Source organism: Bos indicus, chromosome 3 (assembly GCF_029378745.1).
Source record: "Bos indicus isolate NIAB-ARS_2022 breed Sahiwal x Tharparkar chromosome 3, NIAB-ARS_B.indTharparkar_mat_pri_1.0, whole genome shotgun sequence".
Lineage (NCBI taxonomy): Eukaryota > Metazoa > Chordata > Mammalia > Artiodactyla > Bovidae > Bos > Bos indicus.
The window spans coordinates 59,690,472-59,708,971 of record NC_091762.1 but is presented as its reverse complement, the minus strand read 5'-3'; the positions used below and the strand labels follow the sequence as shown (position 1 = coordinate 59,708,971).

The following is an 18,500-nucleotide window of genomic DNA, read 5'->3' as shown; positions in this document are numbered from 1 at the left end:
GGAGTTGGTGTCAGACAGGTAAGCCTGGCATTCTGCAGTTCATGGGGTAGCAAAAAGTCTGACACGATTGAGCAATTGAACTGAACTGAATCTGTAACCCCCAATTCTCTTTATATAGCATGGATTAGAGTAGCTGCCCAAATTCCCAAAATCATGAATGAATTTTATGAGCAAGACAAAAGGCTTAATAATTCTTAATAATTCAATATCTTGTGAAAGATACTTCATTCATTTAAGATGGATGGGAACAATCATGAAATAAAGAAAAAAAATCTATAAAGTAACCCATAAGTAAGAATTTTTTCTCCTACACATCAGAAAGACATAGTTTTGTTCCTTCCAAGTGAATAACATATATATAGGCACATAATAAACTTTTACATTTCAAGTACTCCTCAATGTACATTCCAATAAATCTTCATAAGGGAAAATCTTACTACTAATTGCAGTAAAATTGCAAACTTCAGTAAAAATTTTATCTCACTATTTCTGAAGAACTACTTTGGCATCCATCTATATTGCTATGGGCCCCAAGTACAACATGATATACCTCAGTGTAAAATAAGCAAGGGTAATGTGGTCTTTTCTGGGTGGATTATGCTGAAGTCAAAATTATCAGGTAGCCATTTTTTAGGTTAGAATCCTGGTAGAAAATTGAGAAGCAGTGAGACAGCATATTAAAAAGCAGAGACATTACTTTGCCAACAAAGATCCGTCTAGTCAAGGCTAAGGTTTTTCCAGTAGTCATGAATGGATGTGAGAGTTGGACTGTGAAGAAGGCTGAGTGCCAAAGAATTGATGCTTTTGAACTGTGGTGTTGGAGAAGACTCTTGAGAGTCCCTTGGACTGCAAGGAGATCCAATCAGTCCATCCTAAAGGAGATCAGTCCTGGGTGTTCATTGGAAGGACTGATGTTGAAGCTGAAACTCCAATACTTTGGCCACCTGATGCAAAGAGCTGACTCACTGGCAAAGACCCTGATGCTGGGAAAGATTGAGGGCAGAAGGAGAAGGGGACAACAGAGGATGAGATGGCTGGATGGCATCACTGACTCAATGGACATGGGTTTGGGTAGACTCCAGCAGTTGGTGATGGGCAGGGATGCGTGGCGTGCTGTGATTCATGGGGTCGCAAAGAGTCGGACACGTCTGAGTGACTGAACTGAACTGAACTGAGACAGTTGAATGTAACGATTTACACTGTTTCTGAAAGAAAATGAGGATTTTAATAAGTTTCCAAAAAGAAATCTATCACTCTTCATGTCAAATTATTTTCTTTCATATGCATTTATCTATATTACAGATAGGAAACTTGGGCTCAAGAAAGTCAACAGGACTGCCTGAGGTCACACTTGTAATGGGTTGTGAAGTTCAGTTGCTCAGTCGTGTCTGACTCTTGAAGCCTAGACACAAATCTCCATCTTTAAACTGGTGCTCTTCACTCTACCATTCAATCTTTCAACACCGTACACACAAATCCATTGATTAATCTATCTACGTTAAAAGTAGAATATAATGAAAGATTTTCATCAATGTTCTTTAAAAGACTGAGTAACTCTAATTCATTTTAAACGATTCCACTCAGAACACGCAATTCTTAAAGGATCTTACCTACTATTTGAGATACACTTCTAAACTTCTCCCGTGCTGTGCCACCACCAATAGCTTTTTACTCATTTATAAACACTTTGCTTTAAAAAGGCATAAAGACAATGCCTAGAAATGAGATCAGTTCCACAGAAAGTTTAATGAGGGTGGAAATAAGTCATTTTACCGAGCGCAGGATGGGCACGCTGCCTTGTCCCACCTGCTGTTTCTGTTTGTTTGATGCAAAGAGGACAATTTAGAAAACCTCTTTTTGGTTCAGGAGATCCTACCAGAGGAAGAAACATAGGACCTGCCTGCCAGCCTTTCATTTTTCCTTGCTCTATCTTTTGTGGTAGTGGAGCCTGGATGCTGTTACCCATGTAAAAGGAAAGGTTTAAAGTGGTATCCTTTGGGCTTTTACCAGAACATGTTGCTGAACACCAAGCTTTTCAAGATGGTCCTTAAATAAAGATTTAAAAAAAAAAAGTCATTTTACCATTTATCCCTAAAATATTAAGACATCATCAAATACAAGTTTATGGATCTTTAGCAAGAACATTTGTGGTTCTAGGTTAATTACATGTGTTTTTTCCAATAGAAATGTTCCTTGCCTGGTTTTTCTTCCTTCTTCCCCAAAGACTCAGGGTTGCACAATATATATTAACCACTTATAGAATTTTGGGGTAGGCAGCCTGTAGGATACAGTCATTCCTGTATACACCTTTAGATTATTCTGTTCCTTCAGTGTGGGCTATATTTAGTGACTAGCTTCTAACAAACAGAATAAAGCCGAAGTGATTGGATTTTACTTTCATTAGGTTATAAAAAAGGCCGTGCTTTACATTTGGGGTCATTCCTGGTGGCTCAGATGGTAAAGAATTTGCCTGCGGTACAAACTGGCTTTGATCCCTGGGTTGGGAAGATTCGCCTGGAGAAGAGAATGGCTACCCACTCCAGTGTTCTTGCCTGGGAAATTCGAAGGACAGAGGAACCTGGCACACTGCAGTCTACAGGGTCTCAAAGAGTCAGACACAACTGAGTGACTAACACTTTGACACTCACTCACTCTTGGATCCCTGTTTTTGGAGAAAGCAAGCTGTCACAGCTGTCCTGTTGCAAGCAGCCCCATGAAAGGCCAATGTGGCAATGAACCAATGTCTCCAGCCAACAGTCAGTGAGGGCTTGAGGCCAGCCAGGAGCCATGCGAGTGAGTCTGGAAGTAGATCCTCCCCACTCAAGCCCTGAGATGCCTGCAGCCTTGGCCAACACCTACAGTAGCCTAGTGAGAGACCCTGGGCCAGAGGCACCCACCTAAGTGGCACCCAGATTCCCAATGGACAAAAACTTGGAGATAAACGACTTATTTTAAGCTGCTAAATTCTGGAGTAATGTGTTATGTATGCAGCAATAGATAACACAAGTTTGTATACACATATATGTATTAAATTTGTGAGTCCCTTCCATAATTATGTTTCCTGCTGAAACATAACGAAAGTGATACCATGCACACTCATCAGGTTTATGACAACGATACCATGCAGTATTACAATGAATCATTTCATATACTTTCAGTTTACTAGTTTATGAACTTCTAAACTAGGGTGGGAAATGTATTCACCTTTGTATCCAACAGTTCCTGAAACACAGCAGGTGCTCAAGCAGACATTTATAACATGAACCAAGTCCCACATCTGGCACGCTCTCTTTGGCCTGTGTGCTCCACTTGTGCTTTATTGTTTCACCTGCCCCCAAACTAACATTTCTTCAAAGCCCAGATCACCCACCATCATCCTGTTCACATACTCCAAGGAACTCTATTCTCTGGGTCATTCTAGTTTATTTCACTTTTCCCATCTAGACTCCTGAGTCACATTCTCCACTTCTGTACCCACCTCCCATTTTAATAATCAATGAATACCCAAGTAAATAACTGATGATAAATTAGCACATTCATTCCAGCAAGCAAAAGTGGATAAACAAAAACAGCAATGGAAGAGAAGCACAAGATGTGAGTCCTTTAGAGAAAAGAACTACTCTTCATCATCTCCCAAATCTCTCCTAACACTTCTACCCACGGAACGAACGCTTGGCAGAAACCTAAGTGATGTTTTGATTACAAGATTTCCTTCACACAGTACACTATTTTAAGTGTTCTTTTCAAGTTCACTTGAAATTCAAACTTGAGAAGGCACGACTGCCTACCTAATCAGAGTTCTAAGACAAACTTCAATCAAGTGTCAGAAAATATTGCTTTTTTCATTATACAGGAAGGTAGTAACATGATACTATCTGGGCTTCTAAACATTACACAGGATTTTCCACAAATAACCAACTAAAGTCTTTGCTAAAATCTCACAAAATTAGAGTTACCCAACTTTGGGTTAAGAAAATAAAATTCTTAAAGTCTTTAAACGTTAGTCCTTACAAATTCAGCCATAAAACTTCAGAATTTAATTATCTGCATACTTTAATAAATGCTATTACTCTCAAAAACCAAATACTTTATGATTACATGAAAAAATACTATGTTCTACTATTTTATTCTAAAATAAACTATAGCTTTCAATTATTAATACCTGTTACCTTACATAAAACTATTCAGATATGCATATCAGTACAGATAAATACTAAATTCAAACTCTTAAAATCCAGTTTTTACAAATTTAAGATCTAAATCATTTCATCTGAGTGGCATAATAGATTTTTCCATAGAAATAAATTCTTCTCCATAAATTAAATTTTAATATATATTTGAATGGCTGAAACTCAAAATCTGCTATCCCTTTAATCACCCACCTTGTTGCCGAGTTTGTGGCTCTGAGGACCTGCAGTTGGGGACACAGTGTGAGTACTGTGAGCCTCTCAGGCCTGGGGCAGACAGGTCATATCCTGACCAAGTCTCTCAGCTGGCTTCCTCACCCAGAAAACAGGGTGATACTACCTACTTTGTAGGGTGGTTATGGGTATTTAGTGACATAAGTAGTAAAAACTAAGTACCGAATACCTAGGGAACTGATCTAACAAACACGTCAGGTGCTGTTCTAAATGCTTTAAAACTTTATGAAGACAACCTTCACAACAACCCTAAGTCATCACATTATTTCCCTTTTCAGTGATAAGGGACATGAAGTACAAAAAAGCTAGGTAATTTACCCAAGGTCACACAGCTGGCAAGTGGCAGAATCGGAGGCCATTGCCCACTGCACGCTCCAGAGCGCAGGTTGCTGCTTCATGGATGAGAGGCCCAAGAACAGTATCTGCTACCACCACTCATTAGAGCATTTGGGCAAAACTGCACAAAATAGTGTACAGACACAAACTGCAGGAAAATTTTTCACATGTATCCTTTTGAGCTGAGGGATACAGTTGCTGTGAAGCTCCAAGTCAGAATCTTCCATTAGAAAGCTACCCTCTTAGCAGCTTAGGGAACAGGAAGCTACATCAAATCCCTGATAAACACCTTGACCCAGATACTGCTGCAGTATGAGAAACAGTAGTCTTCTTAAAGCACAGGGTCCAAAGTCAGACCACCTGGTTTCAAACTCAGTTCCAGCTCTTACAAGGTAAGTGGCTCTGAACAGAAATATCTGGACCTCATTTTCTTTATCTGCAAAAGGAGAGTAAAACCAGTCTTTACCTCAAAGGATTATGATAAAAATCCAAATTAAATAATTATGGTTAAGTAATAAACTTAGCTTTAAATTTACTTGATAACTTCATTAAATAAGTATATTCATGCAAAGGACTTAAAACAGGGTCTTGGGTATATGGTATGCTCAATAAATGTTAGCTATTAGATATTTTACTAATTTGGAATATTTCCATGATATTTTATAAGTTAAAAAAAAAAAAAGGCTGCAGGAAAATAACATGATCTTATTTGGTCTTTTAAAAAAATCTTAAGAATGTTCAAACTACCATACAATTATGCTCATTTCACATGCCAGCAAGGTAATTCTCAAAATCCTTCAAGCTAGGCTTCAACAGTACGTGAACTGAGAACTTCTCGATGTATAAGCTGGATTTAGAAAAGGCAGAGAAACCAGAGATCAAAAAGCAAAATTTGTCAGATTAAAGAAAAAGCAAGAGAATTTAGGGAAAACATCTACTGCTTCACTGATGAGGCTAAAGCCTTTGACTATGTGGATCACAACTAACTGTGAAAAGTTCTTAAAGAGATGGGAATACCAGACCTGGTATTCCTATCTTAAAGAGATGGGAATACCTTACCTGCCTCTTGAGAAACTTGTATGTGGGTCAGGAAGCAAGTTAGAGATGGACACGGAACAAGAGACTGGTTCAAAATGGGGAAAGGAGTACACCAAGGCTGTATATTGTCACCCTGCTTACTTAACTTCTTTGCAGAGTACATCATGAGAAATGCTGGGCTGGAAGAAGCACAAGCTGGAATCAAGATTGCCAGGAGAAATATCAACAACCTCAGATATTCAGATGATACCAACCTAATGTCAGAAAGTGAAGAACTAAAGAGCCTCTTGATGAAGGTGAAAGAAGAGAGTGAAAAAGTTGGCTTAAAACTCAACACTCAAAAAACTAGAATCATGGCATCTGGTCCCATCACTTCATGGCAAATAGATAGGGTAAAAGTGGAAACAGTGGCAGATTTTATTTTCTTGGGCTCCAAAATCACTGCTGATGGTGACTGTAGCCACGAAATTTAAAAAAACGCTTCCTCCTTGGAAGAAAAGCTGTGAAAAACCTAAATAGCACGTTAAAAAGCAGAGACATCACTTTGCCAACAAAGGTCCATACAGTTAAAGCAAGGTATTTCCAGTAGTCATGTATGGATGTTGAGAGTTGGACCATAAATAAGGTTGAGCACCAAAGAATTGATGCTTCTGAACTATGGTGTTGGAGAAGACTCTTGAGAGTCCCTTGGACTGCAAGGAGATCCAACCAGTCCATCCTAAAGGAGATCAGTCCTGGGTGTTCATTGGAAGGACTGATGTTGAAGCTGAAACTCCAATCCTTTGGCCACCTGATGCGAAGAGCTGACTCACTGGAAAAGACCCTGATGCTGGGAAAGATTGAGGGCAGGAGGAGACGGGGACGACAGAGGATGAGATGGCTGGATGGCATCACCAACTCTATAGACATGGGTTTGGGTGAACTCCGGGAGTTGATGATGGATAGGGAGGCCTGGCGTGCTGCGGTTCATGGGGTCGCAAGGAGTCGGATACGACTGAGCGACTGAACTGAAATGAACTGAACTATGGTGTTGGAGAAGACTCATCTTGAGAGTCCCTTGGACTACAAGGAGATCAAACCAGTCAATCCTTAAGGAAATCAACCCTGAATATTCACTATGAGGACTGATACTGAAGCTCCAATACTTTGGCCACCTGATAACGAAGAGCTGACTCATTGGAAAAGACCCTGAGGCTGGGAAAGACTGAAAGTAAAAGGAGAAGGGGATGACAGAGGATGAGATGGTTGGATGGACATGAGTTTGAGCAAACTCCAAGAGACAATGAGGACAGGGAAGCCTGGCGTGCTACAGTCCATGGGGTCACGATTGAAACAACAATAATATATGAATGTATGTACACATATAAGGTTTACTCTGTAAAGTTTGTATAAGAACAGAAAAAATTAGAAGACAAGACCAAGACCAACCTGGGAGTAGAAAAGAAGGACAAGGGCAGGACATCCATCCCCTTCACAATGTATTTTCACACACAAAGGTATTATGAATAATCCCTTTTTTGCACCTTCCAAATTTTCTATAAGTGAATGCGTTTTTCATATGAGAAATAAAATCCACATTTAAAAAAGGCAATTACAAAGATAAGCAGAGAAAATGGGGGAGAGTAGCACCAAAACTCACCAAAACTAAAAGCAGAATGGCATGAGTGATAAAAAATATAAAACATTTATCTTCAGACTAATCAGTTAAGCTGCGCTATCAACACACAAAGCCAAGCGGCCCTGAAGAGCAAAAATTGATTAGAAATATACAAATGTCCCAGAGTTATTCAGACAGTCAATTATGTAAGTGAAATAGAACTTTACCAGAGGTCAGTAGTTTGCAGTTTCAGATGGCAACCCAGCAGTCCACAAAAATTTGAAATGCCTCTCTTTCTACTAATCAATTATGCTTCTAGGCATCTATTACCACATATTCAATCATGATAAGCATGACATATAAGAACCCTGTTGACTACAGCTTTATTTTTAATGGCAAGAAATTGGAGAAAATTTGAATATTAATAAGGAGGGAATTCCCTGGTGGTCCAGTGGTCAGGACTCCATGCCTCCACTGCAGGGGGCCCTGATCTGGGAATTAAGATCCCACAAGCCCCATGATGCAGCCAAATGAATGAATGAATGAATAAATAAATATCAATAGAGAAACAGTTAAAAATCAATATACATGGTATAGTCAGAAGAAGGGGTACTCTGGGATTAATAAAGTGAAGTAGATTTGCATGTATAGTATGAAAAAAAAAGTGAAAAACAAAAATATTTTGACTACCATTTTTTGCTAAATTATCTAAATACATTTAGGAGAACAGTATGGAAAGGTTACGAACTGTTAGTAAGGACAGCCTGCGGAATGGGATGCCTGGGTGAGTGAGGGGTGGGCCAGTGTTTTCACTTCTACAGCACACCTTTATACAGCTGGATATTCTAGGGCATGTCCTGTTCTGCAACATTTTTAGAGGCAGTGGATTCATGCGCGGTTAACGAGACGGTATAGATGCACTTTAATCCCAGACAGGAGCACCGCTGCCTTTTAGCGGAAACATCAACGCAGACAAATGATAAATGCTCCCCATCAATCAATGACACTTCCAGAACCTACCCCCTCCTCATGATCACAGATACAAGTGAGCAACGGTGCTGCACTCTTCACACTGACCCTGGCCATGTCAGAGCATGTCTGTGGGGAACCAGCCCACCAGGGAGGAAGGTCCGCCTCGCACTGATGTGAGAAGCAAAAACACAAAGAGTACTGGCTGGCCTGGCAAACATGCACTCTTCCTCCACATCAATTACGATCTAAACTCAGTAGGGACAAAGAAGACGGAGGTTGGCTTTGGTTTATAACTATTGATATTCTTCTCAAAAAAAAAAATGCTCTTAATCTACCAACCTTCTAGGACTCAAGCAACTAGTACAGTGCATTTCTCTGCTTCAAGAGAGCAGCTGATGAAGTCAGACGGGTATGTCCTTAGAGTCCATGCCACACCATGAGGTATTTCATTATACAATGACTTCTTATTGCTCATGTTTTCGTCTGTTTTGGTCTTAGCTCTTCAAATAAACTCATCTTGTTCAGGGCACTGTCCCCTCAGGGAAGCGGCACAAGGTACTGAAAGAGGACCAGACAGGAGTCAAGGGCCACAGCTCCCAGAGCCACTTCCACACTGTGCGACCCTGAGCAAGCGATCGTTTCTTTGATTTTCAGTTACCACATCTGTAAAATTAGGATTTTTAAAGACTTTGCAATTCTACTATCTATGATTTTTACATTTATCATGGGACCTATTATAGAATCGAGTACAGCTATTTATACCAAATTTTTCTCACATTTTTAAGCAGAATATGCACACGCTGTCTTCACAATCATCAAACAAGATTCTACCTAATTTTAAGAATAAAATAATTAAGTGTAAACCACTTATTTGAAACAAGTAAACTGAAATCATTTTACATGTATTAACTGCTTAAATTTCTTAATAACCCAGTCAATTGCCCCTATCAGAGATGAGGAAACAGGTCCAGCAAGCTTTCTTACCCAAGGTCACATAGCTGGAATATGATGAAGTCAAGAAGCAAAGTGGAAGAGTCCAGCACATTTAACTATACACCCTCAGTTCAGTTCAGTCACTTAGTCGTGTCCAACCCTTTGCGACCCCATGAACTGCAGCACGCCAGGCCTCCCTGTCCATCACCAACTCCCAGAGTCCACCCAAACCCATGTCCATAGAGTTGGTGATACCATCCAACCATCTCATCCTCTGTCGTCCCCTTCTCCTCCTGCCCTCAATCCTTCCCAGCATCAGGGTCTTTTCCAACGAGTCAGCTCTTTGCATCAGGTGGCCAAAGTACTGGAGTTTCAGCTTCAACATCAGTCCTTCCAATGAACACCCAGGACTGATCTCCCTCTAGGATGGACTGGTTGGATCTCCTTGCAGTCCAAGGGACTCTCAAGAGTCTTCTCCAACACCACAGTTCAAAAGCATCAATTCTTTGGCGCTCAGCTTTCTTTATAGTCCAACTCTCACATTCACACATGACCACTGGAAAAACCATAGCTTTGACTAGACGCACCTTTGTTGGCAAAGTAATGTCTCTGCTTTTTAATATGCTGTCTAGGTTGGTCAGAATTTTCCTTCCAAGGAGTAAGTGTCTTTTAATTTCATGGGTGCAATTACCATCTGCAGTCATTCTGGAGCCCCAAAAAATAAAGTCAGCCACTGTTTCCACTGTTTTCCCATCTATTTGCCATGAAGTGATGGGACCGGATGCCATGATCTTAATTTTCTGAATGTTGAGCTTTAAGCCAACTTTTTCACTCTCTTTTACTTTCATCAACTACACATCCTACACCCTACTATATTGTAGGAGAGGAAGGAATACACAATTTGTGAGTTGCTTTCTCAAATCTGACACATATAGAGGTTCTTGCTTTCTACCACCTCTCCTTGAGACTAAATTATAATCCAATAGTATTATTCCAATTGAATAACTATATAGATGCACACAAAATATTAAATAGCAATACAAAAAAAATTCTGAAAAAAAATCTAGTGAATATACAGTTCTTCTCCAGGCTTTCTCTGAATGGCTTTCCAGAACACTTTGCATTAACTCTATAGTACAGAACCAACTGTAATAACACTTTTTATCCCACCACCTAAGCTGCATTCCTGGCCAGCAGGCCTGTCAGCATATTGCCTGTACCCTTGCTTTGGTATGGCAAATAGATGGGGAAACAATGGAAACAGTGAGAGACTTTTATTTTGGGGGGCTCCAAAAATCACTGTAGATAGTGACTGCAGTCATGAAAGTAAAAGATGCTTGCTCCTTGGAAGAAAAGCTATGACCAACCTAGACAGCTTATTAAAAAGCAGAGACATTACTTTGCCAACAAAGGTCCATCAAGGCTATGGTTTTTCTAGTGGTCATGTATGGATGTGGAGAAGGCAATGGCACCCCACTCCAGTACTTTTGCCTGGAAAAACCCATGGACGGAGGGGCCTGGTAGGCTGCAGTCCACGGGGTCGCTAGAGTCGGACACGACTGAGCGACTTCACTTTCACTTTTCACTTTCATGCATTGGAGAAGGAAATGGCAGCCCACTCCAGTGTTCTTGCCTGGAGAATCCTAGGGACGGGGAAGCCTGGTGGGCTGCCGTCTATGGGGTCGCACAGAGTCGGACACAACTGAATCGACTTAGCAGCAGCAGCATGTATGGATGTGAGAGTTGGACTATAAAGAAAGCTTAGCACCAAAGAATTGATGCTTTTGAACTGTGGTGTTGGAGAAGACTCTTGAGAGTCCCTTGGACTGCAAGGAGATCCAACCAGTCCATCCTAAAGGAAATCAGTCCTGAATATTCACTGGAAGGACTGATGCTACAAGTTTAAGCTCCAATTCTTTGGCTACCTGATGCAAAGAACTGACTCACTGGAAAAGACTCTGATGCTGGGAAAGACTGAAAGCAGGAGGAGAAGGGATGACAGAGGATAAGATGGTTGGATGGCATCACCGACTCAATGGACATGAGTTTGAGTAAGCTCCCAGAGTTGGTCATGGACAGGGAGGCCTGGCATTCTGCAGTTCATGGAGTCAAAAAGAGTCAGACACGACTGAGTGACTGAACTGAACTGTTCTTGCTTTGGTATGAGGTATCATAACTGACCCTCAGTCAATATGGAATCCAATAAAGTTTGCTGAATGAATGTCAACTAAGTTTGATGATATATTAATGAGATGTATGCTATTTTAATACTGTGACAGACCAGGATCAACACTTCAGTCATGCTGCAACTTAATAAGGCTTTCAATGGAGTCTTGATCATCTTTAAGTCTCTAAGTCTTCCAGCTTAGAGAAGCAGGAAGGTGATTAGATATTTGAATCAAGAGCACTTAAGAGACAGTATGAAAGTGAAAGTCGCTCAGTCATATCTCACTCTTTGCGACCCCAAGGACTGTACAGTCCATGGAATTCTCCAGGCCAGAATACTGGAGTGGGTAACCTTTCCCTTCTCCAGGGGATCTTCCCAATGCAGGGACTGAACCCAGGTCTCCCACATTCTTCCAGGGCAGAGGTAGGAATAGCAGCAATCATTCTTAAGAGAGGATTAAGGAAAAAAAAAAAAACCCACATTGATCTAACTTTGTAAACCAGAAAGTGAGCTAAGTGAGAATGAAACATCAATAAATGCCAATTATTTTTTAAATCTTGTTTGGACTTCTTAGCCAACAAGCCTCCCACTTAAAAGTAGAAAAACAGGCAGTTTTGGCCACAGTTTCAGAGGATCCGTGAGGACATCCAGAGATTTGCCAAGGATCATGGACAGGGACTGAAGAACTTCTGTTTCAGATAACTATGTGAAGCTGGTAGGTGCGAAGAACTACTGCTCTTAGCTTTTACTACCTGCCAAATGTGTTCACCAGCCATGTCACTCAGCCTTACCATGGCCCTAGGAAGGAGTAAATATGCTACTCTCTTGATGGAAGAATATGAAACTCAGGGAGGTAAGATAACTTAGCCAGTTGCACACCTGAAAGACAGAAAGGAAAACTTAGCTCTTTAACCTGGGAGGTAAGAATAAGACTAGCTTATAGCCTTACCTTGGAGATACTGTGGTTTGCTTCCCGATTACTGCAATAAAGCAAGTCACATGAATTTTTTGGTTTCCCACTGCAACTAATAGTTATGTTTACATTACAAACGTAGTCTATTACATGTGCAATAACAGCATTATGTCTGAAAAAACAATGAACATGCCTTAATTAAAAAATACTGCTAAAAAATGTTAATCACCCAACAATGCAGGGTTGCCCAAAACCTTCAATTTATTAAAACACACAATAATGTGAAGCAAAATAAAGAGGTATGTCTGTATCTGATTCCAAAGCCTCACAAACCTTGGCCTCCTTTTGACATTCAACAAGTATCTGGAGCAAATTATATAAATTTTTTGAGACCACCTCCTCATAAACTAACACAGCTGGTGATAGACTGTATTAAATGATGATTTCTAAAAGGTCTTTTCTTTCATTTTTAAAATTACATTTATTTAGCGTAGGTACACCTAAAAGAACTCACCCTCTGTTCCCACCCAGTAGAAAGCATACGCAAACCTAAGGTGTGCATGAAGGGAAAGGGCCCTGGCCCGTTTGTGGTTGGGAAGGTGCAATCCTCTGAGTCCCAAGCCTCAGGAGAGGGTTGGACTGAAATCCTGGGCAGCCTGTACTCCCGCTGCTGGCCCTAAGAGAAGCATGCACCATAGCCAAAGGCCTGTTTGATGCCCTCAATGTAGTACCGCTGCCAACCCTGCCACATTCTCTCGTCCTCATAGGCAGGGATGCCTCAGCCTTCCAAACACAGCTCATTCTCTCCATTCTTGTCAATGAAGGTCAAGGTGATGGTGGCAAAGCCACCTTCTGGCCAAGATTTAAACCTCCACTTCATCGCAATATGTTTCTCAGGGACCAGTTCAATGAATTCTCCAGACACTGACACCAATCAGCTGAAACTTGCCACCTTTCTCTGCTTCTAACATTGCAGGAGGGCTTTCCAGGTGAAGTGGAAATGTAGGGAATGCATATTTAATCCCTGGGTTGGAAAGATCCCCTGGAATAGGAAATGGTAACCCACTTACTCCCATATTCTTGCCTAGGGAATGCCACGGATGAGGAGCCTATCAGGCTACAGTTCATGGGGTCGAAAAGAGTAGGACACAACTGATGAACTCAACACAAACACATAACATTACAGGAGCATGGGTATAGGCCTGAACAAGCTCTTGGGTAGTAAAAAAACAAAAAAGCAAAACAACTCTTTAGAGCTCTGATCTGGGTTTTTGAAAGGGCAGATTTGGCCTTGGGCTCCTCAGTTTTCAGTGCTGTCTGCCCAGCTGGGTCTACTGACTCTCCATGATTGTTGGCAATATCGTACCCCGTGTGAACTCTGTTTTGAGGATGCTGCTGATTCTTTAAGGCCACGAGATTTGTGTCTGGCTCATTTCTGGCAAAGCTCACACTAATCTCCATTTCATCCACACTATTTTCATCAGACAAATTGAGGATCTCCACACGGCCCTTGTACTGCACTCCAGAGGTACCTGTCCAGTTTAGTTTGATGCTCCACTCATAAAAGAAGGTAAATTTGCCTTTGTGATGGTTAATGGATGCCTTCCCATCGTTTATTTACTTCTGACACCTTGAACTTCTCATTTAGGACACATATAGGAACAGTGTTTTGAGTTTATCTGTGAACGTATTCCGGAGAAGGTGATGGCACCCCACTCCAGTACTCTTGCCTGGAAAATCCCATGGATGGAGGAGCCTGGTAGGCTGCAGTCCATGGGGTCGTGAAGAGTCAGACACGACTAAGCAACTTCACTTTCACTTTTCACTTTCATGCACTGGAGAAGGAAATGGCAACCCACTCCAGTGTTCTTGCCTGGAGAATCCCAGGGACGGGGGAGCCTGGTGTGCTGCCGTCTATGGGGTCACACAGAGTTGGACATGACTGAAGTGACTTAGCAGCAGCAGCAGTGGACATATTCAAAGCATCCCTTTCAATGCCAGCTGTTGACACTGGTGGTGTCTGCTTATTCCTCCATGATCCAGCATGGGTCACCCTCACCCGACCTGGCCATCGGCTCTCCTCACACATTGCTACCAGCTCCCGAGCAGCCAGTCTCAGGACCATTCAGTCCCTGCCTCCCAGCAGTACCTGGAAACTACTAGAAGCCAAAATGTCTTCTTGCCATTACATGCTTGATCCTATGTAGAAGGACATTTCTAGAGCCTGGATACAGAATACAGGCATACCTCACTTTACCGTTATTGTTGCAGATATTTGCAGATATTGTGATTACAAATTGAAGGTTTATGGCAACTCTTCATCAAGAAAGTCAACTGGCACCATTTTTTATAATAGTATTTGCTTGCTTCATGTCTCTGCCCACAGTTTGTTAATTCCTACCATATTTCAAACTGTTTCATTGTTACTGTGTTTGTTATGGTGAACTGCGGTCAGTGATCCTTGACACTACTACTACCACAGAAAGATTAGGATTCGCTGATAATGGTATTTTTTAGCAAAAAAGTATTTTTTAATTAAGGTATGCACATTGTTTTTCAGGCATAATGCTATTGCATACTTAAAAGACTATACTACAGTAAAAACGTAACTTTTATACGCACTGGGAAACCAAAAATCCATGTGACTCACTTTATTGCAATATTCACAAAACTGGAACCAAATCCATTATATTTCTGAGGGTGGCTGTGGAAAGAATAATATTGAAGGTTCCATCTTTTCAAAAGGAAGCACAGACAATCATATTAAAATCAACTAGCAAAAAGACTGACAAACTCAAGACTCTATCCTTTATAACCTAAACTATTAACCATTAGGCAAAAAGTACAGTCGTCCTTCAGGATCCAAAAGGGGTTGGTCCCAGGGCCCCCCGCAGATACCAAGCTCTGAGGATGTTCAAGTCCCTTATAGTACAGTACAATGAACACAGTCGGCCCTCCTTATCCACAGGATTCACAGTCAAAGATTCAACCAACCTGGGTTCAATTCAATGGATTCAATTCAACCTGTGGTTGGTTGAATCCGTGGATAAAGAGGGCCGACTACATATATGCAAATGGCTGGTATCCACCTTGGATTACAAGTATCTACTGGCCACTCATGAAACTGAATTCTTTTAGAACAATATTATTCTAGAAATCTCCTCCCACATTATGCTTACAAAATAGGTCCTATTTTCAGTAGCCCTGGCACAAAAATATTATAGCAAACAGAGCAATTAATGGTCGGGGATGGCTGGCCAAATTAGCCAGTGACAATGAAGACAATGAAGGAAAGATAAGAAAAGCTTCAGAAGCTGGGCTGACAAACACGGTGACAAATATACAAAAGGGAGGCATATATTCTCTCATGTAAAAATCTGGTTTTGGTACTAGACAGACAATAGTGTCATACAGATAGAACACAGGAGTAAGGTTACCAGCAGATCTGGTTAAGTGTGTGAAGATAAAGAGCTCAGTGTAGAGAGCTCTTAGTTAGTTAAGTCGCTCAGTCGTGTCTGACTCTTTGCGACCCCGTAGACTGTAGCCCACCAGGCTCCTCCGTCCATGGGATTCTCCAGGCAAGAATACTGTTGAGTGGGTTGCCATTTCCTTCTCCAGGGATCGAACCCAGGTTTCCCGCATTGCAGGCAGATGCTTCAACCTCTGAGCCACCTGTGTAGAACTCACTGGGTTTATACAGGTCCTCATGAGACATTCAAATGAGGATAAACTCTAGGGCCTGGAGATTAAGATATCAGGGCAGATTTAGGAGTCATCAGCATACATGTGGTAGTTGAATCTATACAGAGAAAAAGGAGGGAGGCAGGAAGAACCTTCAACAACATCAACATGTAAGAGGTGAGGGCAAATGACCTAGATCTAGGAGATGAAAATACAGGGGTGAGGGAAGGTTTTAGGAAAACGAGTTTTAAAGAGGAGGAAATGAGGAACAGCAGCAAATGCCACAGAAAGGGCAAAGCTAAATAGAATATTATGTTCAGTCTGGTAATTAAGGACTTTATGACAAAGCTGAGGAGTAAAATTGGAAATCAGATTTCAGAAAAATGATCAATAAATAAAAGGAGATGATAAACAAAGTCACTCATTCAAGAAGTTTAGTTTAACAATATATTTACCCTCTCTGAATGTAGAGGGTTTAGCTGATACTCACAAATAGAACAAAAAAAAGAAAAAATTCTGCCTCTAAGTTAGTTCTTATTCAATTACATTCAATTACATAACATTTTTATGTCAAATAGTTAAGCACTCAAAAGATGTAAAGTGTTTTTCCAGGCACCATTCTGGATACTAACATATCATTTAATCATCACAAACCTATGAAGTAGGTTTTACTATTCCTATTTTACAAATGAGACAACTATGGCACACAGAAGATACACTACTTTCTGAGGTCCCATAGCTAGTAGTATGGTAGTCAAATCTGAAATTTCACTCAAAAAGAATTAAGAAGTGGGGAGGGCAACGTGAGAAGTGAGGGTTGATAGACGAAAACTGTAAATGGTATAGTAAGACTGCACTGACTGTTTCACTGGACACATTTTAACATCTATTCAAGAACTTATTTTTAATTTGAAAGAATCTGTGTCTTCTCTCATCTCAGAATCCTACATTGCTGAGACCTGACATATTCATGCCTCTTATGACACTCAAGATTCAGCACTGTATTATAACTGTCATTTCTCTTACTGAATCACAAGTTGATTGAAAACGGATGTGTATATTATTTATCTTGGTGTATTTATTCCTCTAATCCTAACGTAGAAGATTCTAGACTTACTATGGTAACCACTTCACAGATATACAAATATCAAATTATGTTGTGCACCTGAAACTAATACCTGTTATATGTCAATTATACCACAATTTAAAAAAGAAAGATGCTCAATAAAGGCTGGTTGTATGAATGATCATTTTTACTTCTCAGAACATCCTGGGGGCTTCAATAACTTATTTTTAAAGTCTTAAACTGCTATGTACTATTCTGACTCAGACATTATTTAAATTGTCTATGGACCACTCAAATTACTGATTTTGCTGGAAATACCATTCTGAAGTAAAAATCAAATATAATTCCCCTGGGTAAAACTTTTTAAGGATTCCCTATCACCTACTAGTCAAAGGTCATAGCCCTGCTTTCCAACCTTACCTCTAATCCTAGTCACCTGCTTCCAACTACCAAACTGGGATTCCCTGGTGGCTCAGTGGTAAAGAATCTGCCTGTCAGTGCAGGAGACGTGGGTTTGATCCCTGGGTCAGGAAGATCCCCTGGAGGAGGAAATGGCAACCCACTCCAGTATTCTTGCCTGGAAAATTCCATGGACACAGGAGCCTGGCAGGCTATAGCCCCTGGACTCACAAGAGTCGGACACAACGTAGTGACTAAACCACCACAGCAACAAACAAGTAGGTGTAAGTCACTGGCCTCATGGGACTTACTTCCATTTTAGTGGGGGGAGATAAAAAATAAGGCTGACATTTTATTAGATTTTTGTTAATTGCTCTGTTTTCATCCGTCTTTTGGTCATTGTAGTTTATCCTTTTTAAATTTAAAAATCCAACCACACACATACAAAGCTCTGGAAGTGCTCCGACTTAAGTGTGTAAAATGAATTAAAATGATACAATTCTGGGGCAGTGTCTTTTTTATATTTTATTTCTAGATGCATACCACAATGAAGGCACTCAATATCTTTTATAAAACCTGAGTCATAGCTAGTTTGGTCAAAAGAAGCTATATGAGGTTTTCAGACAACCCCAAAATATAACATGTCAGCCTTAAGGCCTTAGGCACATCATCTTAACAGTTAAAGTTCTTTCTCTTACATACTGCCTCAGCATGTTTCGAACTCAATGTGCTTTAACAAGCCCTGTCACAAGGCTCAATGTGTTAGGAGGAGATCTTCACATTTCATCCTAGAATAACTTAAGTCTTTGCAGTTATCTTCAAGCTGCTTCACCCATGTTACTAAATCCTGGGCCATGATTATCTTCATTGTACAGATGGGGGAAGGAAGGATATAAAATAACTTGACTGAAGAGTCCCAGCAAGTCATTGAAAGAGCCTTCATTTTAACTATCCACTCCTGTTCCTCTCTTCAAACA

General features: G+C 40.7%; 1 protein-coding gene and 1 pseudogene across 7 annotated transcripts in view; both read right to left on the bottom strand.

Moving 5' to 3' along the window:
* The window catches only part of SSX2IP (SSX family member 2 interacting protein), a 59,405-nt gene that overhangs the window by 39,396 nt on the left and 1,509 nt on the right, over window positions 1-18,500 (bottom strand). Inside the window, exon 2 of one of the 7 annotated variants that reach the window (XM_019957193.2) lies at window positions 12,256-12,343. The exons of the other annotated variants lie outside the window; for them this stretch is intronic. The gene's annotated coding sequence lies outside the window, so the exon portion shown is untranslated. The remainder of the gene's footprint in view (window positions 1-12,255; window positions 12,344-18,500) is intronic. 7 annotated transcript variants of the gene reach the window in all.
* LOC109556131 (activator of 90 kDa heat shock protein ATPase homolog 1 pseudogene) lies at window positions 12,350-14,449 on the bottom strand (annotated as a pseudogene).